General features: G+C 35.0%; 1 long non-coding RNA gene across 1 annotated transcript; it reads right to left on the bottom strand.

Annotated features, from left to right (window-relative positions):
- Positions 1–12456: 12456 nt before the first annotated feature.
- On the bottom strand, positions 12457–20759 carry LOC124890378. The gene is made up of 2 exons (XR_007049132.1): positions 20178–20759; positions 12457–12900 (listed from the first exon to the last, which is right to left on the bottom strand). It is a non-coding gene; the product is annotated as an uncharacterized LOC124890378 (long non-coding RNA).
- Positions 20760–25681: the final 4922 nt, after the last annotated feature.

Raw genomic sequence — 25681 nt, 5'->3', positions numbered from 1 at the left:
CCTCACACCTTCCCCTCGGTCAACAGAACTCCTTACCCGGTCTTCTATTTTCGCAGACCATAATAAGAGTCATTTCCTTTTAATTAGGGATTTAATAAGGTGACTTGGAACACCATAACTCAATTCCAAGTGGCGACTCTATAATTAAAACATTTCCTATTTAAAATCGTCACTTTAATTGGAAAAAACCTTCGACCTCGGTCCTTTGAGCGAAAAAAGAGGTGTGACACTATGTGTTGAAGGCGACACCTTATTGCAAACATTTAATTAAAAAAAGTAATCAAGATAACTACTATGTGCATGATTTTTAGAAAATGATGACTCATCGGGAGCTTGGGGAGCAGGAGTTGGAGTGATATGTGCCGGTATAACATCATCAAGTAAATCATCATAATGATTGTATAATGCGCCCATGTAATTGTTTGCATCACTCATAGCCGTAAACAAAGAAGGTTCTTCTTCAGGTTGTATAGCTAAAACACTATAAATAATAAAAGTAAATTCAGACATAGTATTATATTTCATACATGGATTTATTATAGCAACAATCAAGTAAATAAAAAAATAGATAAAAATACTTTTTAAATTTATCAGCCATTGTAGCAATAACATCTTTGCAACTTGGTTTATCCTTATATTCGTTAAGCAAACAAGAAATGTCAGCTAAATAAACTAAAATATTACAAACAGTAGGATAATAAGCACTGAAAAATTCAATCGTAGCTATATATAATTTTTTTCAAAAAATCAACAAGATCAACAATCATAACCCAATCAGAATCATGTAACATACACTCAGGAAAAGAACCAACAAATTAATTAAAAGTCATTGTAATAAAAACTTTATAAATAAGGCAAGCTCTTAAAAGATCATATGTAGCATTTCATCTACAATCTACTTCTTCAAGCATTAATATCGATCTAAGTTCACTTTGTTCACATTTTCTTTTAAATTCTATAAGTCTAACTTTTCTATGATTTTCTTGAATAAAGTCAATTGCAAGCCTAACCTTTTCAATACTAAACTCAAAAAGTCAAGACCATCTTTTATAATTAAATTATATATATGACAAATACACTTAACATGAAATATTTCGGGCAACGATGGAGAAAGATCAACTTTTAACAAGTCAACAACAACCTTGTTGTTAGATGCATTATCAAAAGATATCCATAAAACTTTTCTTTCAATACCATAATAGTTTACAACTTTTGTAATAGATTCAGAAATAAATTTCTCAGTGTGTTTACGGTCTTCATCATATAAAAATGCTAAAATACGGTTTTTGAATAACGAAATTACTATCTATCCAATGACAAATAATTGTTAAATAATTATTTTTATTAACAACACGATCAAAATCAGAAATTAGAGCAGCTCTACATGGAAGATTATTTAATAATGTTGATAAATAATAAATATATTATGCATGAAGTCTCAAAATATTGGACCGACAAGTACTTCTAGAAATACCTTCAAACATAGAATTGTAAATTATTTGAATATAATGAACAAAAACTTCAGAAGAAGCAAAAGAGAACGGCAAATAACCCATAACTATCATTTCTGCTAATTCTTTTTGATCCTTCATTCAAAAAATTGACCGGTTCTTGGGTCCAATCTAATTTTAGTTGGCCTCCTAATAGTCCCTCCACCTTTTGACGCAACTAATTCTGTTGAGTGTTCTTTTTTCAAATATCTTATCAACGTACTCGTACCCACTTTATTACCTCCGATCTTATGCTCATATAATCCCTGACAGATATTGTATTGGACCTTAGCAGTTTCTTCTTCATTGTAAATTTTTTTTACACAATACTAATTTTTTACGAGATCTTACAGAGGGTCGGGGTGGAAGATTAATCGATTCAGATCTAACATTAACATTACCAACTTCAGGTGTATTTTAATAGCATCATCATCTATATTTAAATCAACTGCGTCCACTTCATTCTCTTCTTCTATCTTCTTCTATACCATAAGTTTCTTAAGCTTCTAAAAAATTCATATCGTGAGCACCTACACCTATTTCATTCTCAAAGGATACTCTAATTGGTATCGGAGGTAGACAAGTATATCTAGTACTTGACCTACCTCTACCAGAATCAAAACAAATTTATTTTTTATTACCACTAGCACTTCCAGGATAGAAATTTCTAGCACTTTTATCGATTTTCTTAATGTATCCATATTACAAATTAAACTAACAAATATTCAAAAAACACAAAAATAATAAAAATAAATATTTAACAAATAATACATTAATTAAAAATTAAAAGTAAGAGATGGAACGATAATACCAAATTTTGGAAGTATCCTAAAGTTGAGAGACTTTTGAAACTTTCACTTGATAGTTGTAATTGCAAAATAATAAAATAAAATTGAGCACTTTAAGAGATAATTAGAATAATCTAGAGAGTTTGAGAGAATGAGATTGTATGTAGTGGAAAAAACTGATTCGAAACCATGCATTTATAGAAAAAAATTAAAAATCTTTTCTTAAAAAAAATCAGCCAAAAGTTGATTTTGGCAGTTGGGCCAACAACTATATAGCCGTTACCAACGGTCCAAAATTAGCAAATGGCAGCTGATGGGCCGTGCCAGTACAGACCCAATATATGATATTTTTTTATCTCAATTTAAATTATTAAAATAATTTATATTTTTAATTATTGTGATTTATAATATTTTTTCTTCTGTTTCAATTTAAGTGATGCTGGTATATATTTTTTTGAGAGTGAGCCAAATATTTTATATTTTTTAAATTTCTTAAGTTGTCAATTATATGATTTACAATGTCTTTTACATTAAGCCAAGAGTGTAACAGAGGATAGAGTTTGAAGATAAAATCGTTTGACTCATGATGATATAGAGATAGTGATTTGGATAATATCTCCATATCTCAATCTGTATGCCTGATCATTTTCCTACAAAATCAAAGAATGTGTTAGAGACTATAACAAAATAGTAGAAGCATAAATCAAGAGGAAAAGTGAGAAGAGAATTTGTCTGGATGGCAATGCCATGGGTCAGATAATGCTCTTTTCTCTTGCTTAATGTTGTCAATACTTTATTATTCCTGCATCCAAAGAAATATTTTTAGTTTTGAGAGTATAGCTGTGTTAGTTTTGCCTAGCTCTACTGATGCTCCTTATTGATCATTGATTTGAAAGCTTGATCTGGCTTTGAAAATACAGTCTTGGTGAAATTTTTGAGGACTTTCCTTAAAAATTCTACCCCAGTGGAACAAAGAAGACCTCTTGTAATTTTTATGTTTTTTTTTTATTTCCTATCTAGTGTCCGGTACCCACATTGGAGTCCGACTAATCCTGATTCGCGCTGCGTATGGCCCCATTCGGGCGGAAACACTCCCTACCAAAAATTTTTCCATACCCAGGGCTCAAACCCGAGACCTCTAGTTAAGGAAGGAGCAGCCCCATCCGCTGCACTACATCCTTTGGTAGTGTATTTTTATGTTACTTCTTGTAGAATTTTGAGGTTTCTCTTCGAAATTCTGCCCCCGTTTCATACTTTGATGAATCTTCAGACTTGATCTATAGGAGAGATATTATTTTATGAATTTTTTGAGATCATCCTCAAAAATTCTTTTTAGACTATAACTACGAAACTCTCGAACTTTCTTATAACTTATGGCATCGTTTAGTATGAAATTTTCATGATCCTCAAACAAAATTTTCCAGTATAAAAATGCAGAATACTTGAGTTCTTTCTGACATGTCTTAGTTTGAAATTTTGAGAACTTCTCAAAACTTTGCCCTGAGTGTAGGTTCAATAACGTAGGGTGTCCAACTTATAATAAATGTCAAGTTTTGTGAATTTTTTCAGATATTCTAAAAAAATTTTGCCCTAGTTTCTATAGAAGTATTACGGAAGATATGACCGAGCCGGTGTGACACCTACATATCCTATTGAGGTAGGAATTAGGTTAAATATAGTTTCAACATACAATGAAAAGATAAATTTTCTAAGGGATTGATTGAAGCCGACATAGACCCCTTACGTATCCCATCTTGGGAATTTGGGTCAAACGTAATTCGTACAAAGCAAAAAATGATATTTGATATTTTTGGTAACATGACCAAGAAAATATGGGTTGCCTACATATTCAATAATGTAAATCAGGTCGAATGTAGTTCATTGCAACTAAAACAAAGAAACTAAATCATAAAATATGATTACAAAAAAATAAAGTGACAAATTGCAACTACAAGGAAATAAAAATAGAAAAGTACGATTACAAGAAAAGAAAATGATAAATTCAAATTGAAAAATATAAGGATGTCAAAAGTGTGCCTTTGAGGAAATTTCATTCTTCTTTGTGATTGATGGTGCCGACGACTACTTCTTCTGAATGGGCAATAAATCGTTGTTCATATTTGTCGAAGCTTCTACAAGCGTTATTACCTTATTGTCAATTAGAACCTGAATTTGTGCTTGAGTGTAATACATTTCTCTGTGTCATGTTCAACAACTCCATAATCATAAACACATTGCTTGTTTGGATTATACCAATTGGTGGAAGTGTTCACAGGATTTGCTTTCACTGGATGAAGTAGCCCTGCTTCTTTCGACCTTTCATAGAGCTGAGTAAGTGGTTCTGTCAATGGTGTGAAGATCCTGGGAGACTTCCTTTCATGGCTGGCATGAGGCACATTATTTTGGTAGCTTTATGGTAGAGGTTGAGCACGATCTGTTGCTTGCGTATAATAGAATGGATAATGAGTACGCCGAGCATTGGATTGGTATCATGGGGATCACTTGTAGTTGGAAGAGCTATCTTGAGTCATTACTCCCATTACTTCCTTCTTTTTTTTCTTTCCATTTTTTAAAGAGCCAGTCTAGAAGCTCTTTTTAGTGGATTACAGTTCTTTCAAATTTATTATCATTCCTATTTTGAGGCTATCCTCAATCATTTCTCCAATTCTGATAATTTCAGTAAATGTTTTTTCAGCCATCGTTACTATGCGATCAAAGTACTCTAGATTTAGCATGGATGAAGTAACTGATTATTCCAGCTTCTTCCATAGGAGGATGTACCCTAGTCGTCTCTTCTCTTCACTGTATGGCATATTCGCGAAAACACTCATTGGATTTCTGCCTTATCTTTGCATAGAGATTCTGTCAGGAATAATATCGACATAAAACTTGTTGTGATCCTCAAAAGCATTTTCTAAGTTATCCCAAGTACGCCATTTTGTCACATCTTGTTTGGCGTACCATTTTATAACCTTTCCACTCAAACTTTGACTAAAGCTTCACCTGTATTCCTTCTTTTTTGCCTACACCAATCAACTTTTCACGTTAAATTTTCAAATGAAAGAAGGGATTTTCGAACACATCAAGCTTTTCAAATTTTGGGATCTTGTAACTAGGAGGCAACTTAATCTCGGAAAATACACACAACTTTTCATACTTCACACTTTGGTTACTCCCAAGACCCCAAAAAATTCTCATTGCATCTTTCAAGACCTTGAGATTTTATTCACTATTTTATTGATTTACATTCTTGAATCATTCCCTGCTTTAACATAATGATTAGCATCTAAACGGTATAACCCTTGAGTTTGTGCCGCTGATAGGTCGGTAGCATAGGTGTACATTGGCGGAGCATGGGGTGATAATGGTATGTTATGAACCTTCGGAGGAGGAAATGTGTATGCAAAAGAAGCATTCTAAGAAGCATGATCATTTTAAGAAGTGGTAAAATGACCTCCCTGATCAACTCCTTATGATGTTGGAAACATAAGCCCTTTTTGTCGAGTATCAGGAGGCAAAGTCATGTTTGGGGGAGTTTGAGAAGGTGTTATACTTTGCATGACCGTCAGTCTTAGCTCGTCAATCTGTTGTTCCAATCCATCAACGACCTATGGATTATTTCTCTTCCTATCGAGGCACTAGGGTCCATTACCTCAGAGAAGGTGGGGAATGACTTGGATGAAGTATTTGTGCTGATCAAACTAGGATCCATAGTTGAACGAGACCTTCTATTATCCCAAGTAAGAACTGATAAGTCTGTAGTTGCTTTCTTGACTTTAGATCGTGTGAAATGCCGATGTTATACTAGCAATTACTTTGAAATTGATTTGCTTTTAGTATTTATGAAGAGAGCAAGCTTGATTATCAATACAAATAAACCTCTTTCTAATAGAAAATAAAAATACTAGAAAAGTGAACATGTTAGTTCATGAATTGTAATAATTCATCAAAGTAACATATAAAATGAATAATATTTGTTTGACTCAAAAGAAAATAGTCCATAATTTGAAGAATAGGACACTTTTAAAGAGTGATCGAGTGATCCGAACTTTAACCATTTGATGGGTTTTGAATTAGATGGGGAAAACAGAATTTCTATCAAAATGAACTAAGTCATTTAAAGAGATCGGGTGAATAAACATCCTAAAATACTTATTTATAAAGTTCTTTGAAAGATAACAGATTCTTACCATTAGTAGAATATTTGGGCAACTCTAGCTATAATTAAGTGCGAGAAAAAATGATTTGTAAGAGAAACGTGGTCAATGTGAATTGGCCAATGACTTAATGGATTTTTGTATAAAGTTAGGGCGAATTGAAAGTGATTTTATTGATGGATTTTTTAAGGTCATTTTAGGACGATTCAAGTTGTGAGTTTTATATGCCTAATAACTGACACAACCCGCCTTGGGGACTTATCATAATGGGTGTCCCAAGTCCAATCGGGATCGAAGACCACCGCCGTTACACAACCCAACTTCCAGCCTCCTGCCCTGAGTTGGATGAATTTCGAGCATGTAACAAAATAGTGTAACAACCCACATAAAGCCTCTGGAAATAGATCACAATCGTGACCAACCCAACCGAGTCCAACCATTCCATAACCAAAAATCCAAACATGTCAAACCATACCAAACAAGGGCCATAAACCATGCCATAGCCAAAGACGTTCCAAAACATAATATAATTAATTCCAAAATGAAATATGATGGAACAGTGAGAAATTATGTCCAATGATGCCAGTCTCCCAGCCTATTCCAATGCCAAGGCTGACACCTATACCGATCTCGCCCATTTCAACCCATAGACATACCACAAAGCCTCTAACCAAAAGAGTAATAAAATCCGGTTGGGACATGCCCCCAACCATAGCCAAAACTAATATCCCAAATAAAACCAAAATGTCTAATAATATCCATAACATGAAATGGATCCTTCCGAAAGGATGAAAGCTCACTACTTCAGTCTAAATATTATTCCTGAGTCAATCACTAAGTAGGAAGAGTAGAACGGTCGGTTCCTCCATAGTGTGTATATATAACCGCCAGTAGATGGGGTTATCGAGTGACCGCTAGCATGATCTCAGGGTAAGGATAAAATAATGCCATTCATAAAACCAAGTAAAACCATCCATATGCAAACAACCAAACATATATATATATATATATATATATAACCATGCCGGGGAAAGAGACTGGGTTTATCATTGCCTTTAAAACCTTTACCTGAGCTGTATAGCTTTGTCGTCCTAAACTACTCATGGACTATATGGGTTCAGCTCCTCCTGCTGAAAGGGCCCCAGTGTGTGTAGCCGCACGACCAAGGAAGTATCCCTTGGGATGACTAGTACATCCCCTAAATATAGTGTGACATCATGCACACAGTCACCAAGACCGACCTCATAGCGGCAAATATAAATTTCCAGTTTTAGTCCCCCCGGACCTTCACTTTCCATACCTTTGCTACACATCCCGTCAATATTGCCTAATTGAAACCAGTTTTCAAATAACCAAACCATTATCTATTTATTAACCAAGGCCATTAATATTGATATCGTCATACCAACCCTTACTTGCAAGTGCCATCTATAACCAACCATTTATAGGTTTAAGGGGACTTTCAAGTGCCCTTCCATTTACCATATCAAACCACTTGGGAGACTTTCATGTCCTCACAACCATAACCAGTAGATATTTACCATTCCAATCCATTTAAACCATGCATAATTCCTTTACCAAGTTTAAAACATGCAAGAGTTCTATTAAAAGAAGTCAATACAATAAGCATATCTTTATAAGCATTTTGTCAAACATATATGGGGCATAATATGACCAAAACCAATTCCAATTACCAATAAACTCTTCCATTCAATCCAATTATCCAAAACCATCATTAATGAATATAAAAGCATAATTAAAACCATAGGAAATCATAACCAACCATTTAACATCAAAACCCCCAAATCATATTTGAAAGCCAAAATCATGTAATAGTAAAACTATGAAAACATTCATATAAATCATGCCTTTAAGTTAAATTAACAATGAGGAAAGAGAACATACCTTAAACTAAGATGATGAAGGAAATAAATCACCAAGACAAGCCCCAAAATTGATCCATTAGTTGAACCCCTAGATCCCCTTGCCAAAAGCTCTTGAGAGAATAATGAAGTGTTTAGGAAGATTTTCTAAGTGTTAATGAATAGAATAATAGGGTAAATAACCTTTCAAGTAGGTTAGAAGTCGTGAGAACCTATTATGATAAGTGGAGAAATGTCCAAAATATCCCAACTTAAGTTGCACAAAAATCCGGCATAGGGATACAACTGACCCTCACGAGTCGTATCCTCCCAATACGATTGGTATCCACCACTCGCATCCTGAACCTCCACCTTTGGACCAAACACTGTCTAGTATATGACTTGTCCAACCAATTCGTAACCACAACATACGATCCATATCCATGACCCATATCCTTGGCAGAATAAAATACCTGGAGATTAAACACTGTCTACCATACGAGTCCCTGGTACGATTCGTACCCTGGCTTACGGATCGTGGTGCGCCACTCGTATTTAGATCCAACTTAAGTAACTAAGTCTAAGATTAAGTTAAGGAGCCAAATGATATGTAACCGCCAATATGACTCGTACCCCAAAGTCGTATCCATTTCAGTAACCAAAATCCAACCCACCAACCAACACTGGTCAGTATACGGCCAGATCATACCATACGTACCCCAACATACTGCTCGTATCCATGAGTCGTATTAGGTCCAGAGATCTGAATTCCAGGGAATTAAGGTCCAGAAACTAGGATGTTTCAGTCTCCACCACTAGGAACATTCGTCCCCAAATGACGAACAAGGTAGGGTTAACCACATGCTAGAGTCATTTGCATTATGTTATAAAACATATTCCTAATATTTAACAAAGTTCAAAAACAAAGAGACAAAGATATAAATCTTTCCTTTAACAAACTCTAAAAACAAAGATGTGTTGAAGACACATACCTTCCGCACGAATCCGAAGAGCAGAAAACAAATGCAGATATTTGAACTTTATGTCCTCTTCCACTTCCCAAGTAGCTTTTTCCACCTTATGGTTCCATCAAAGAACCTTAATCGAAGCCACATCCTTGGTCCACAACCGATAAACCTGCCTATCCAAGATTTCAATCTAGACTTCTTCATAAGAGAAAAAATCAGTGAGACCCAATCCTTCCAAAGGAACAACCGCAGAAGTATCGCCAATGCACTTCCTCAACATGGAAACATGAAAGATCAGATGAACCAAACTCAAGCTAGAAGGAAACTCCGGCTTATAATCAACATTACCAACTTTTTACGAAATCTCATAAGGACCCATATACCGGGGACTGAGCTTTCCCTTCTTGCCAAACTGCACTACTCCCTTCATGGGAGATACCTTGAGGAAAACCTTATCCCCAACCTCAAACTCCAAGTTTCTATTCCTAACATCCTCATAGGACTTTTGGCGACTTTGTCCAACCTTAAGCCTATCCTGATTCACCTTCAGCTTCTCTATAGCCTGGTAAACCAAGTCAGGACCAAACATGTCTGCCTCACCAAGATCAAACCAACTAATAGAAGATCTACACCTCCTATCATACAATGCCTCAAAAGGGACCATACCAATACTAGAATGATAGCTATTATTGTAAGCAAACTCCACCAAAGGTTGATGCTCAACCCAATTGCAACCATAATCAATCACACAGGTATAAGCATATCCTCTAATGTCTAAATAGTTCTCTCTACTTGTCCATCCATTTATAGATAAAAAATAGTACTTAGACTCACCTTGGTCCCAACCTTCTCTGAAAAGATTTCTAGAAGAGAGATGTAAACTGCGTGCCATGATAAAAAATAACCAAAATAGGCACCCCATGCAGCTTCACAATCTCCTGAAGATACAACTTCGCATAATCCTCCGCTGACAAGGTAGTCTTCATTGGCAAAAAGTACGCAGACTTAGTCATTCTATCCATGATGACCCAAATCAAATCATATTGACTCCGAGATCAAGAAAGATCGGTAACAAAGTCCATATTAATCACTTCCCATTTTCATTAGGGCAACTTATGTGCTTAACCTTAACCTGCTGACACGCCATGCACTTGCCCACAAAATCAGCCACATCCCTCTTCATACCATTCCACCAATATATCTCCTTGAGATTATGATACATCTTAGTTGAGCTGGGATGAACAACATAGCACGACTCATGCCCTTTAGCCAAAATCCTTTCCTGCAAACCGTCTACATCAGGAACACATAACCTCCCTTGGTACAGTAAAATACCATCACCACTGGTCTCAAACACCACTACCTTTTTCCCACCAACGCCACTTTTTATTTTTATCAAGATAGGATCTAACACTTGATTCTCCTTAATCTCCACACCAAGATATGATTGAACCACTTTTTGCACCACCACACCACTATCCTTGGAGTCTAAAAAGCAAACTTCAAGATTAGCCAAACGGTGAATATCCTTCAGGAATTCCCACTTTCCTTCCTCTACATAAGCCAAACTCCTTATGGATAACCTGCTAGAGCATCAGTAACCACATTAGTCTTACCTGGGTGATAGTGAAGACTCATATCATAATCTTTAAGAAGCTCAAGCCATCTTCTCTGCCTGAGATTAAGCTCTTTCTGGGTGAAAACATACTATAGACTCTTATGATCAGAAAATATATCCACGTGAACACCATAAAAATAATGCCACTATAGTTTTAAAGTAAACATAATTGCCAACAGCTCCAAATCATGAGTAAGATAATTTATCTCATGCACCTTCAACTTCCTGGAAGGATAGACAATTACCTTTATATGCTGCATCAACACACAACCAAGCCCTACTCGAGATGCATCATAATAAACCATGAACCCATTATTGCCTTCTGGCAAAGTCAGAATTGAAGCCGAAGTTAACTTATCCTTCAACTTGTCGAAACCCCCTTCACAAGCATCTGACCAAGATAACTTAAACTTCTTCTAAGTTAACTTAGTTAAAGGAGCAGCTATCAACGAAAAGCTTTCCACAAACAGCCTGTAATACCCGGCTAAACCCAACAAGCTCCGAATGTCGGATGGAATCATAGGTCTAGGCCACCTTTTCACCACAACAACCTTCTGCGGATCCACCATGATCCCTTTACTAGAAATGATATGACCCAATAAAGTTACAACATTCAACCAAAACTCACACTTGGAGAACTTGACATACAATTTTTGTTCCTTTAAGGTCTGAAACACCATACGGAGGTGATTAAAATAATCCACCTCACTCTCTATATAAACCAGAATGTCATCAATGAACACAATGATGAAGATATCTAAATACTGATAAAAAACTTTGTTCATCAGATCCATAGGAGCATTAGGCAACCCAAATGATATCACCAAAAACTCAAAGTGCCCATACCGGGTATGAAAATTCATCTTAAGGATATCCACCTTGACTGCACCCAAGCGCACACGCAAGTGTACATGGTCTTATCAAGTAGTAAAGTGGCCTTCAAGAAGTCAAGTATCGATCCCACATAGACTTGATCTAACAACGGTTCTATTCTAGTTCATAATTTAGATTCAATTAATGCAATAGTAACCAAAAAGAGAGTTTTGAAATTGTAAATTGCAAGTAAGTAAATAGTGTGTAAATTAAAGTCTTAAAACAATCAATAGGAGAAAACTCAGGGTTAAAGCACTTCGAACAATCATACTACATTGTTGAACTTCATTCGTTAACTTGCTTATCTTGGTTGTTGATTCGTAGGGTTAATCGCATGATCATGGTCTCCCAACCTCTAACCATTTATCTAATTTAAACCTTACAACTACATCATTGAGCGGGGATGTAATAGTCCAATTAAGTTCTTAAAGCTATAATCCTACGTTTGAATCAAGTAAGGCATCTAAGTACATCCCTGTCCTAGACAATAATTCAAATTCTTTATTTTATAAAAAAATAAGAATCATACTTTGTTTACTCCCTTATTCTATCTTCGTATTCCCTCTCCCAAGTTCACAAGGTTGATAATTGATATATTCTAAGGGTAGCTAATCCTTAAAATAGTTAAAACAAGAATAAACAAACAACCAATAACGATAATCAAATCAAACGAAATCAATTCAAAACAATAGTACTCATATTCTTGGCTTTAACCCCAGAAAAAGGGTGTTTAGCCACACGTAGTCATACTCATAATCACAAGGTTGTAATACGTCCCAAGATCTGAAAAAAATGTGCACAATATTGTATATATAACACAAAGTCAGTCCAAGCCGTGTAGGAGTCGAATTCCATCAATTTGTGAGCAAGGGAGTAGAGGGGGCGCCGCCCTGAGTTGAGCCCCGCTCTAGGTGAGGTTGTGCCCTGGGTAAAGCGCCACTCTAGGTGAGGCTGCACCATATCTATATCTCAGCTCCAAGTGGGGTTCCGCGGGCTAATCGCCTTGACCTTCTGGAAGTTGCTTCCACGGATTTGATTAAGTGTTGGTCCTCCAATCTTTCATCCCTTAACTTGTGGTGTATTTTTCATGGATTTTCAGCCTTTTAAACATCAAAATATCATCATATTCAGCTCACAAAGCTTCCTACATAATCACATCACATGAATTAGAGATCATAAAAATACAATATTCATGATGATGAATCAAAAATACAAGCTAAGACTAGGCTAATTTGCATTGATCTTTAACTTTTTGTTCCGAATCTTAACTTAATCAAATTGAACCTTGCACATTACCAACAAGTTATTCCACTCATAATTATACATTTAAAACCATTTGGAACACATTAAATACAATAGAATTCAATGGGATCAACTAGACAAGAACCTAGCTCAAGCTAGTAACGCTAGTTTCCACTATTGAACTCTAAATGACTCATTGAAGTATAAACTTGTTTGAAATTCACTTTGAACATTGTAAACACATGCTTTAACACTTAGATTCACATTTATCTCATTGTCAAACCATATAGCATATGAATCATCCTCAAAACAAGGCTAAAAAGACTAGAATAGTAAGACTAAAATGCATAAATACATCCAACATCACACCTCCCTAATCTTTAGGATGGTACCCAGACTGAAGATCTATCTTAGAAAAGAACTTGACACCTTGCAATTGATCAAATAGATCATCTATCCTTGAAAGAGAATACTTGTTCTTGACCATCACCTTAATCAAATGCCTATAGTCAATGAACATCCAAAGGGAACCATCTTTCTTGCGCACAAACAACACTGGTGTACCCCAAGGAGATACACTAGGATGAATAAACCCCTTATCCAGAAGATCCTTAAGTTGCTCCTTGAGTTCCCTCAACTCCGCCGGAGCCATTCTATATGGAGGAATAGAAATTGGACGAGTGTCCGTAATTAGATTAATACCAAACTCTATTTCCCTATCCAGAAGAACACTAGGAAGATAATCCAGAAAGACCTCTGAAAACTCATTAATCAGTGGAACTGACTTAAAAGAAGGACCTTTAGAGTTAGAATCTTTAACCCAGAATAAGTGATAAAGATACCTTTTAGAGATTAACCTCCGAGCTCTAAGATAAGAAATAAACCTCCCCCTAGGGGCTAAAGAAACACCCTCCCATTCTATAACCTGCTCACCAAGGAACCTAAAGACAACCCTACGGGTTCGACAATCCAAAGACGCGTAACAAGAGTGTAGCCAGTCCATATCCAAAATAATATCAAAATTCACCATATCCAACTTAAATAGATCCACCAAGGTCTACTTGCCACAAACAGATACCACACCCCCTATAGACTCTCCTAGCAATAACTGAGTCACCTACTAGGATAGAAATAGAAAAAGGATCCAAAATAACTTCCTGATCAAAACCAAAATATACAAACACATAAGGAGTCATATAAGAGAGAGTAGACCCCGGATTAAGAAAATAATATACGTCACGTGAGAAAATTTGTAACATACCACTAGCTACATCAGGTGATGCCTCAGATTCCTGTCGGGACGCCAAAGCATACAACCTGTTTCGGACAACACTAAAACCAAGAGTAGTAACAGAAACAGATGCAACACCACCAGGTATAGGAGCAAAAGATGAAGCCACAGGAATCTCATTCATCCCTGTAGCAACCTTATTAATTGGATAATCCCTGAGCCGATTTCCTGTCTGGCCATACTTAAAGCATTTGTCCTTTCCTTTATCACAATAACCTCGATAAGGACGACCACAAAACCAACAAGAAGGGTATAAAGAAACTGACTGACCTTCGCTTCCTGAGGTTGGACAACCTGCGCCCGAAAATTATCACCACTATGATGACGTCTGTCGCCCGACTAGTAAGGTGCACTAACAGTAGAGTAGGAACCAGAATTCCTTTACTTTTTTTTGCTATTTGCCACCATTTCGACCACCCTGTGATTAGAAAATCTGCTCCTCTTACCCTGCCTATCCCCAAACTCTACCTGCTTCCTCTTTTCATCATCTACTTGCTGTATATGAACAATCATCCTAGAGATGTCTGTATCCTTAATTAGTAAGGCAGTCTTACTCTCCAAAATCAGATCCTGATTCAACCCAGAAGTGAACTTCCTCATTGTATCCCATATATCAGCCACCAAATAAGGAGCATAACTTTACAATTGGTGAAAGTTCAAGGCATATTCCTTGATAGAAATTCTCCCCTACTTGAGGTTCACAAACCCCTCCATCTTTGCTTCCCTCAACTCTTGGGGAAAGAAGCGATCAAGAAAAATACCAAAGAAGGTATCCCACAAGGATGACTCCTCCACATCTTCTCTATCCCTATCCCACTCTTCATACCACTATATGCAACATCTTTAAGCTGATAAGCTATAAAGTGTACCCCCTCCACATTGGTAGCCTGCATCACCCAAAATATCTTCTCCATCTCATCCAAGAAGCCCTGTGGATTCTCCTCCACCTTTACTCTGAAAAAAGTGAGAGGGCCCATCTTCATAAATTGTCCAACCCTTGTGACACAACAGACAAAAAAACAGACATATCTCGCTCAGCCTGAGCAACAACCAGTTTTGCAATAGTGTAAACAGACTGGTGGAATTCTGCATTAGTCACCTCGCCTGGAGAAAAGCTAGTAGCAACTGGTGAAACTCCAAAACTATTAGGGATAAGATAGTGCGATCGAAGATGAACCCCAGAAGTAGGATGTATTGTATTTCAGATCTATGAGGTATGATCTGAAAGACGAACAAACAAGAATTAGAGAAGATTCCAAGGCTGAGATTCCAAGCTTAAAAATAGAATACCAAGAAAGAGAAACATTCCTAAATGCCTTGTAGCCTCTCCCTCATGTGTGTGGTGTGCTACACACCCCTAAAAGAAACTCTACTTAACACGGCTTTGTGGACTCCCAATTGTCCATGAACCTAGGCTCTGATACAAACTTAACATGAACCACCCTAGGGCCTTGTTATAATGGGCATCCCAAGTTCGAGCATGTAACAAAATAGTGTAACAATCAACATAAAGACTCTGGAAATAGATCACAACCGTGACCAACCTAACTGAGTCTAATCATTCCATAACCAAAAATCCAACCATGACAAACCATACCAAACAAGGGCCATAAACCAGGCCATAACCAAAGACGTTCTCAAACATAATATAATTAATCCCAAAATGAAATTAAACGGAACAGTGAGAAATTAGGTCCGATGATGCCAGCCTCCCAGCCTATTCCAATGTCAAGGGTGACACCTATACCAATCCCGCTCATTCCAACCCATTGAAGTACCATAAAGTATCTAACCAAAAGAGTAATAAAATCTAGTTGGGACATACCCTCCACCATAGCCAAAACTAATATCCAAAATAAAACCAAAATATCTAGAAATATCCATAGCATGAAATGGAGCCTTTCGAAAGGATGGAAGCTCATCACTTCAGTCCAAATGCTGTTCCCGAGTCAATTACTATGTAGGAGGAGTAGAACGACCGATTCCTGCATAGCGTGAGTATACAGCCGCCAATAGACGGGGTTAGTGAGTGACAGCTAGCATGATCTCAGGGTTAGGATAAAATAATGTCATTTATAAAATCAAGTAAAACTATACATATGCACACAAACAAACATATATATATATATATATATATATATAACCATGTCGGGAAAAGGAAACAGGTTTGGACTTCTTGAAATTTTCGAACACCTTTTGAATGAAGATCCTCTCTAGATTACAATAAATAAACTACGAAATAAAATTCTCAAACCTAAGGGACAATGGTTCATACAATCCGACATTACATCCTTCAATTAAATACACAAGAGACGATCGTGTGTGATTGGCTCGTAGTCAATACAAGCAAGGTTGGTTTTCTATTGGATCCAATACCCCCTTAGGTATTGAGTCTTCCTAGGCACATGCCTAAAAAGGATTTTGATTTCGCTCTATCCTAGGTATCTAGAGGGGGCTTTAACCAGGTTTCAAATGCACAACTCGAGTTTGAAAATACAAACAGTCATTAAACGCCCAATGTACCAACAAACTACTGTATTTTTAATACTTTATTTGAAGTTGATAAATAGGGGCCACGACAATCGCAAATCCCCAAATAATTTAAATATTCAAGGAGAAAGTATGCCATGAAATACAACAATTTCAATTTTACGTAAATTTAAACACATAAGCAAACAAACAATATCAGTATTACAAACCTGAATAGTCAGTCAAAAAAAAATAGTTATTTCAAATATTTGGTTAGAACCTTACTAAATTCCCCAACAGAGTTGTCATTTCTGTTTTTATCTATTTTTGGTTTTTATTTAAGAGAAAATGATTTTGACCTTTTCCAAACTATGTAAAAAAATCAAGACTATTTCGAAATAATTTTAACAAAATTACAGAGTAGACACTTGATTTTTATTGAGAATATCAAGAAAACTTTAAAAAGTTTCAAAGATTTAAAATAAAAATAAATATTGAAATAAGAGAAACTAAGTAATGATTCAGTTAACACACTAAGAAGGTTTTGAAGGAACTTAGGACGTTCGTTTGAAAAAACGATTTACGAAATAATTTTTGACTAACTTAAAAATGACTAATTTTGTAAACACTCGATTCTATATAAGATATCAAAATTATTAACCTAAAATGACACTTGTTCATCCAAATGAAAATATTCCTTTGAATTAAAGAATGATCCGATTAAATTAAATTGCATATTTTTAAATTTAAGAGGAAAATAAATTTGTACTTTTATGGGAAGAGTGGATTATGTAATTATTTTTTTGTTATCATTGTTGTTATTATTATTTTTTATGAAAGTCAATTTTGGTCTAATATCTTTAGAAAATGATGTCAAGAGTGTATCAAACTACGAGTGATTAATTAATTATGAAAGTTAGAATTTTCAAGAAAAATTAGTTTCTTAGGTTTGAAGAAAATTGCCTTAATCCAAATAGACTATTAGTCCTATGAATAAAATAAATGTCATGTTGGTATGAAACACTAAATTTTAGAAGATTTGTTTGTTAGGGAGAATAACTGAAGCAACAAATGTGATTCATTTTAGATGACACAAACCAAGTGAGAAGAAATACGAATTTAGTAAGAAAATCAAGATAAAATAGAATGGAAATGCCTTAGAAGATTTATCTAGATTAATCATTTAATACAAATAGTTAAGATAAATTACAAAAATAAAGAAGGGTTGAGAAATTTGGCTTTCAGGCCCATTTTTTTTTATGGAAAAAGGACAAAAATAACACCTGAAACTAAAATAATTTCACGAAAATAGCACCTAAAACTAAGAGCTCGGTAAATAGTCACTCCCATATGCTTAACTACATATAACCAGAAATGCGCCCAAATCAATATATAACTTTACCTTTCTTTCTTTCCTTTTCATGCCCAATTTCCTTTTAATTCAAACTCCTAATTCTCCGTTTCATTACCTTTTCTAATACTCATCTTTACCCTTTTCATTCCACAAACTTTTGTATAAATCTCTTAGAATTTGCATTCAATTAGTTTCATATAGTTTTTCACCTATAAATGATAAATCATCCTCAATAAATTCATAAATAGATAAAGGATCGTCTTTCACCACTTTCGTGCTTGTTTTTTCATTTGATGGACCCGATTTTTTTCACTATTTTCAACAAAAATCTCAATATCAAATAGAGAATTTTGAAGCAAGGTAAGGATTTTTAGGTAGGTTATACGGTAGAAAAGTGTAACAAAAGAAGATTTGTTGATATCAAACTACGGAGTAAAAATATACTCCCCGTGTGTATCTTTTTTTTTAATTGTTATTTGTCTTAGCTGGGCAGTTAATAGAAAATAGCTATTTATGCTTGCACATACTGTATCAATGTGGTATAAAAGTGTATCGATCTAGTATAAAAGAGTATCAATTGGATATATGTTACTGTATATGCTTGCACATACTGTATCAATATGGTATAAAAATATATCAATTGGATATATAAACACTGCATATGCATGCATAGATTCTCCTTCTATCTTGTTATAAAAGTGTATCAATATGGTATAAAAGAGTATCAATTGGGTATAGGATCCCCTATTTCTTTTTTAAAAAGTGTATCAATGTAGTATAAAAGTGTATCAATTGGGTATAGAAATTGCACGTGGCTGACTGGGCCAATGGCTAAAAGAGGGAAATAAATTGGACCGATCGGCTCCAGTTGTCCATATTTTCAAATTGTGGGCCATTTTTTTAAAAATGGTCGGCCCATGTCCTTCTGTTCAGCTTTGGGCTGCAAATATTATAGATCTTGAGTCCATTTTACCCATGGTATATCAACTGTATATCACAAATTTGTTTTGATGTGTTTCCTATATATACGTTGTATATCAGTGTATAAGGACCTGTATACTTGCTTCCAATGTTGTTATGCACCAAATATTAGTGCATACCAGCCATCTTTGATATGTAAATCCTATATATTTGTTGTATATCAATGTATATCAGCCTTGTATCAATCCATTTTCTTCATGTATTAGTCCATTTTGGACTTTGATGGGGCTTGAATCGATGAATAATGAATGTGAAAAATGGGATTCCGATGGACTCGGTGAGAAAGGTCATGCATAAAAGGGATAGGAACGAATTAGGAGGAAATATTTATAAACTTAACCACATACATACTACATAACCACCTTTCAAATGAAATACCAATAATTTAAACAAGATAATTACATTTATAATGAAGTTTAAGAATGGAAGAAAATTCTGCATCACATAGGGCACCAAAGGAATAGCATAAAGAACGAGTATAACAATGTCCCAATATCAACATGATTAAAGTTGTATAAGTAGTCCACCACGGAAAAACTATAATTGTTTAAGGAGCATAACAGCAATTGAAACTGCTCCAATATTGAAAGTAGAACTCTTCATAATTTTCTATTTTTTTTTTTTTTAGAAAAAACTCAAAGACGGTTACGCATAGAAATTGATAAAGAAGTATATAATCTTCAACTCCCTCCATCCCATTTTACTCGTCCTAAATTTTCTAATTTGATATCCCATTTTACTTATTAAGACAATGACAATTTTTTTTTCATTATACCATCATTATTTTTTTAATAGCTGTGTCATCTCAATTTGGAACGGGACGGAGGGTGTAATTGATAAGAAATTCAACTCTAGATATAAAACAAACCAACAATTTATTTTAATCTTTTGATAGGTAAAGCTACTGGAACAAAATAAACAAAAATCAACAAGTTGTTTAATCCATGTTCGGCCACCTTTTGTATAAATAAATAAATTAAATTTAATCTATGGAAAAAATCGAATAAAAAAATCACGGAACTAACTAAATTTCAAACTGCCTAACACCAAAATATGAACAAACAAAATAAGGAAGGGGATTTACCTTTTTTTCGGGCAGCAGATGAGATAAACGAGCTTTAAATGAACCAAATTTTATCAAAATTTCAATCCCGAATCGTTGAAGTTTTACCTTTCTTTTTTTGTCGGAATTAACTTTACAAGTGCGTTTCTTCTCGAATTCTTCGATTACGTGAAATTAGAGAATCGCTCCTCCTGAATTCTCACTTTATTCCCAAAGAATTCTCTCTTTTCAACCTCTATCCCTCAATGTCTATTAATAGGAAAAATTTGGGAGGAAAAATTAAGATTTTGAATTTGAAAAAATGAATTTCAAATCCGAATTTTGGAATCCAAGGTGAGACAAAGACCATTTATGGCCTTTTGTACACGAAAAATGTGGAGAAATAAATGTTGCCTCTGTTATTCAAAAATGAGAGTTTATAGTTTGCCAAAATGGTGAGCATAGATTGAAGATAATGAAAGAATTTGATTTTTTAGCCGCTATACATGAGGGTAAATCAGTAAATGGAAGGGGTGGTAGGGTTTTTGGGATTGATGCCATTTTTATTGTTGTTTACTGGTTGTTGACTGTTGTGCCGTGTAGAGAAAATAAGATGAAGGGGGAAAAGGAAGTTGGGTTGGGTTAAGGAAAAAGTTTTGGGCTTGGGAAAATTTGAAATCATAAGAAAATAAAGAGGGAGGTCCAACTTGAAAATTTAGCCAATTAAGTTAATAAAATGGCCGAATTGGATTAATTTGTACAAATCGAGACGAACTAGTTCCAATTAATTTAACGAGCTTGTTACATTCAATACTTTCAAACTTAATATTTAATAAAATACAATTATTTGATTTTTTAAAAAAATTAACAAAATAATTATGTCATCCATTCCTTATTTTTGAATTGATTTTGAAAAAATTAAAGTATTCATAGTTTTAACCAAACATGTCACTCAAAATAAATTCTAAATTTTTTTTTAAGCGAGAATTATGTAACCCTATTTAATTAAACACAATTAACATTAATTTCACCTAAAATTTGAAAGATAATCTTGTAATTTATTTTCAAAATAATTTAAACAAATATTTTAAAACTATTTGAAATTAAGAAACCCGAAGACTAATTTAGAATGTGGAGAGCAAAAATTAGGTGTCGACAGTGGTTGTGGATTGCTTCTCAAAATACGCCACTTTCACAACTTTTACGGCTAGTTGCAAAGCCAAAGAGATAACCCGATTATTTCTCAGAGATGTCGTGAAGCTTTGGGGCATGCCTTGGAACATTATTAGCGATTGAGACCCTCAATTAATCGGAGCATTTTGGAAGGAGCTGTTTGGGTTATTGGGTTTCGAACTGCATTTCTCAACTAGTTTCCATCCCTAATCAATGGACAAACGGAGCGGGTCAATGGACTTCTCGAATGCTACTTGTGGCACTTTGTTAGTGCCAGATAAAAGGATTGGGAAAAGTTGCTAGAAACTGCCCAATTTTCCTACAATTTGAGGGGAAGCGAGGCAACGGGACGGAGCCCGTTTAAGATTGCAACGGGGCAACAACCAAATACCTCACAGTTCTTGCTCGTTAATATCACAATGAGGAATCTGAGAGATTTTCACGTGGCAAAGGCTTGGGAGGAGCGGGTTTATATGGGTAGATCATATCTTGACAAAGCTATCCATAAAATGAAAAAAATTGCAGATCATAAGTGTCGTCTAATCCACTATCGAATTAGAGATAAGGTGATGGTAAAAGTTAATCCTCGATAGTTTAAGTCATTGTGGAGCATAAATCAAAGTTTGATTCGAAGATACGAGGGGCCATTTGAAATTGTTCGAGGTTGGCAAGATTTCATATAAGTTGAACATGTCTTCACATTTGAAAATTTACCCTGTCTTCTATGCGAGTCAATTAAAGTCGTACTTTGAAGATAAGAAAGACAAGGAATGAGTCGATCCAGCCAGACTAAGATTTTTATTACATTCATTACCATGGACAAGCATATTGAGGAGATTAGTGATCACTAATTGGTTCAAGGCAAAGATTGAGGCAATTCAAGTGCCTAATTTGTAGTCCATTGGAGAGATAATCACCGGAGGAAGCGTCGTGGTAAAAATATAAAGGTTTGTGGAAATTTAAGAATCGAGTCGACAAATATTTAAAGCTGTGTGCCTAATCAAGTGGGGGAGAATGCTATGCCCTGTTGGGTTCATATTATATGAAAGAAGTGTGAATGAAAAAATGGAGAATAAAATGGTGGAGAGAAAGGAGGCACTAAAATGGAAAGTGTACTCCCAAATTAGAAAGTTTACTCTTTCTCCCACATTGGTGGAAGAAGAGAACTTGAAAGTGTTTATAATCAAGAACACTTACTCCACATGGCAAGTGAGGCAAGAAATAATAGATGCCTCACGCCGTCGTCATCGTCGCTCGCTCGCTCGCTCGGCTCGACTTCGGCTTCAGATTTGAATTTGGATTTGGATCGATCGATGAGATCTATATATTTTGTACAAACTTTATTTGAATTCCAAAGAATGCCAAGGAAAAACACAGTAAAATTTTTCTGCAGTATTTCAGACCTCTATTTATATATATATGCAGCAACAGTTGCACTATTTCAAGTAAACTGATGCATTATTTTCGAACTGGTGCTTCAGAAATGATACATTGTTCTGAAATGAGGCTACAGAAGGTTGCAATGGTTTGAAATGATGCTTCAGAAGGATGTAATCCTTCAATGAAGTGACACACTAATTCATGAAATGAGATGACTGTTCAGGAAAAGATGCAATCTTTGATTAACAAACATGAACTTACAACAAAGATATAACCTTTGGAGTGAACCATTTCCTCTTTTCAGAAGAGGTATGTTAAGGCTATATAAACTTGCTTTCATCTATAGATTTTGATATGAAATTTCAGAATAATCTCTTCTTGTCTTGAAAAATTTTGTGTGATCATTCAAACTGTTTAGTGCGTTCGATGAGTTCAAATATTTGAGGTACCGCTATATTTGAATTGAAGGCAATTTTATCCTGGGAGAAAAATTTCATAACTTTGGGTACAATGAGGAAAATTTTTTCCTTATGGAAACTTTGTGAATTCGGACGACTTGGCCTTATTTATTTCTGTTTCATCTATTTTCTGAAAAAATAAAATACACCTCTTGGTAAGATAATTTTGATCTTGTGTTGAGGGTATTTGATATACTTCATTGTGTTCTTGTTTATACTTAAACTCTAGTTGAAGTTGTTGTTCTGAATATACAGATTCTGCGTACCTGTAGAAGGAAATAACAATTTTAAGAAAACAATTTTTAGAATCTGTATAGCTTATTTTTGGAGATTAAAGTTTTAACTTTCTACTCCACCTGAACTTAACTAGTGATTTGAAGTCATAAAAACTTCATCACAAGTTAAATATCATTCGGTTGACAATTGGAAGTAATAAAAACTTTATTGTCAACTAGAAACAAGAAGAAAAGTTTAAAGTTGCTTAACTTTATAAGTAGTATTCTGAAAATACTAAGTATTTTTTGTCTTGTGGTGACAGGAAAAATGACAAGCGATAGTCAAATACAAGATGCGGCAACGTCTGTGGGGGCAACTAATATTGCCACATCAAGTCGTACAAATGTTCCTCCTATAATGGCACCGGCGGAGAAGTCCAAAAAATTTGCAGGCATTGACTTTAAATGATGGAAGCAAAATATGTTCTTTTACCTCACCACTTTGTGTCTGCAATAGTTCACTAGCGAAGACGCTCCTGAGGTGCCCGAGGGAACCTCGGACAAAGAGCGTTTTGTAATTGTAGAAGCTTGAAAACATTCCGACTTTCTTCGCAAAAATTATATTGTGAGTGATCTCCAAGACAACCTCTACAATGTCTACAGTAGAACTAAGATATCGAAAGAATTATGGGGGGCACTTGAACGAAAATATAAAACAGAGGATGCAGGAATTAAGAAATTCCTTGTTGCGTGGTTCCTGAACTTTAAAATGATAGATAGAAAATCGGTTGTCTCTCAAGTGTAGGAGTTGCAAGTCATCATACATGATCTCCTAGCAGAAGGTATATCTTTGAAAAATACCTTAGTTGAACAAATTAAAAAAGTTCTTAATACTCACAAAAACTATTTTGTAGTTTTGATTGTGAATGATGCATTTCAAGTAGCAGTGATAGTTGAGAAGCTACCACCTTTGTGGAAAGACTTCAAAAACTACTTGAAGCATAAGCGCAAGGAGATGACTGTCAAAGATCTTATTGTCCAACTGCGTATTGAAGAGGACAATAAAGCTGCCGAGAGAAGGTCAAAAGGGAATTTTACAATTAATAGAGCACATATTGTAGAAGATGAACAAAACAATTCTAAGAAAAGAAAGAAAGCCGAACAAGAAAGCCATTAACCCAAGAAGAAATTCAAGGGAAAATACTTCAATTGTGGCAAGATTGGCCACAAGTCCATGGATTTTCTAGCCCCGAAAAAAGGTAAGAAGAAGGATCAAGCAAATATGATTGAATCCAACAAAAAATGTGATGATTTGTGTATTATGTTCTCAGAATGCAACTTGGCGGGGAATCCTCACAAATGGTAGATGGATTTTGGTGCCACCCACCATGTATGTGCCAAAAAAAAGTTGTTTTCGTCATTTGCTTCGGCTCAAGTAGAAGAAATGATCTACATGGCTAACTCCGCTACTGCTAAGGTAGAAGGAACAGGAAAAATATGCTTGAAAATGACTTCCAGAAAGGTCTTAACACTTAACAATGTCTTGTATGTTATGGAGTTACGTAGGAATTTAATTTCTATTTCACTTCTAGACAAGAATGGATTCAAATGTGTAACCATTTCTGGAAAAATTATAATTAGCAAAGGAGAAATGTATGTAGGAAAAGACTATCTCATCGAAGGCCTTTATAAGATGAATGTAATAACTGTTGAAATAAATAAAAGTTCAAATTCTTCTTATTTGCTTGAGTCTTATAATTTATGGCATGAACGTTTAGGCCATGTTAATTACAAAACGTTACGAAAATTGATTAACTTAAAATTTTTGCCAAACTTTGAGTGCAATAAATCAAAGTGTCAAATGTGTGTGGAATTGAAGTATGCAAAACATCCTTATAAGTCTGTTGAAAGGAATTTCAATCCCTTAAACTTAATACACACTGACATTTATGATATAAAGTCAACACCATCACGTGGTGGGAAAAAGTATTTCATAACTTTTATTGACGATTGCACTAGATACTGTTATGTCTACTTACTAAATAGTAAGGATGAAACAATAGATACATTTCGGCAATATAAAACTGAAGTTGAAAATCAGTTAGACAAAAAGATAAAATGATAAGAAGTGATAGGGGCGGAGAATATGAATCTCCCTTTGCACAAATATGTGTAGAGAATGAAATCATCCATCAAACTACGACCCCATATTAACCTTAATCTAATGGAATTGCGGAAAGGAAAAACCAAACTTTGAAGAAAATGATGAATGCCTTACTTATAAGTTCTGGTTTACCGCAAAACTTGTGGGGGGAGGCTA

Source organism: Capsicum annuum, unplaced genomic scaffold (genome assembly GCF_002878395.1).
Source record: "Capsicum annuum cultivar UCD-10X-F1 unplaced genomic scaffold, UCD10Xv1.1 ctg1706, whole genome shotgun sequence".
Lineage (NCBI taxonomy): Eukaryota > Viridiplantae > Streptophyta > Magnoliopsida > Solanales > Solanaceae > Capsicum > Capsicum annuum.
Note: the sequence above shows the minus strand (reverse complement) of the source record. Positions and strands in the feature narration are given on the sequence as shown.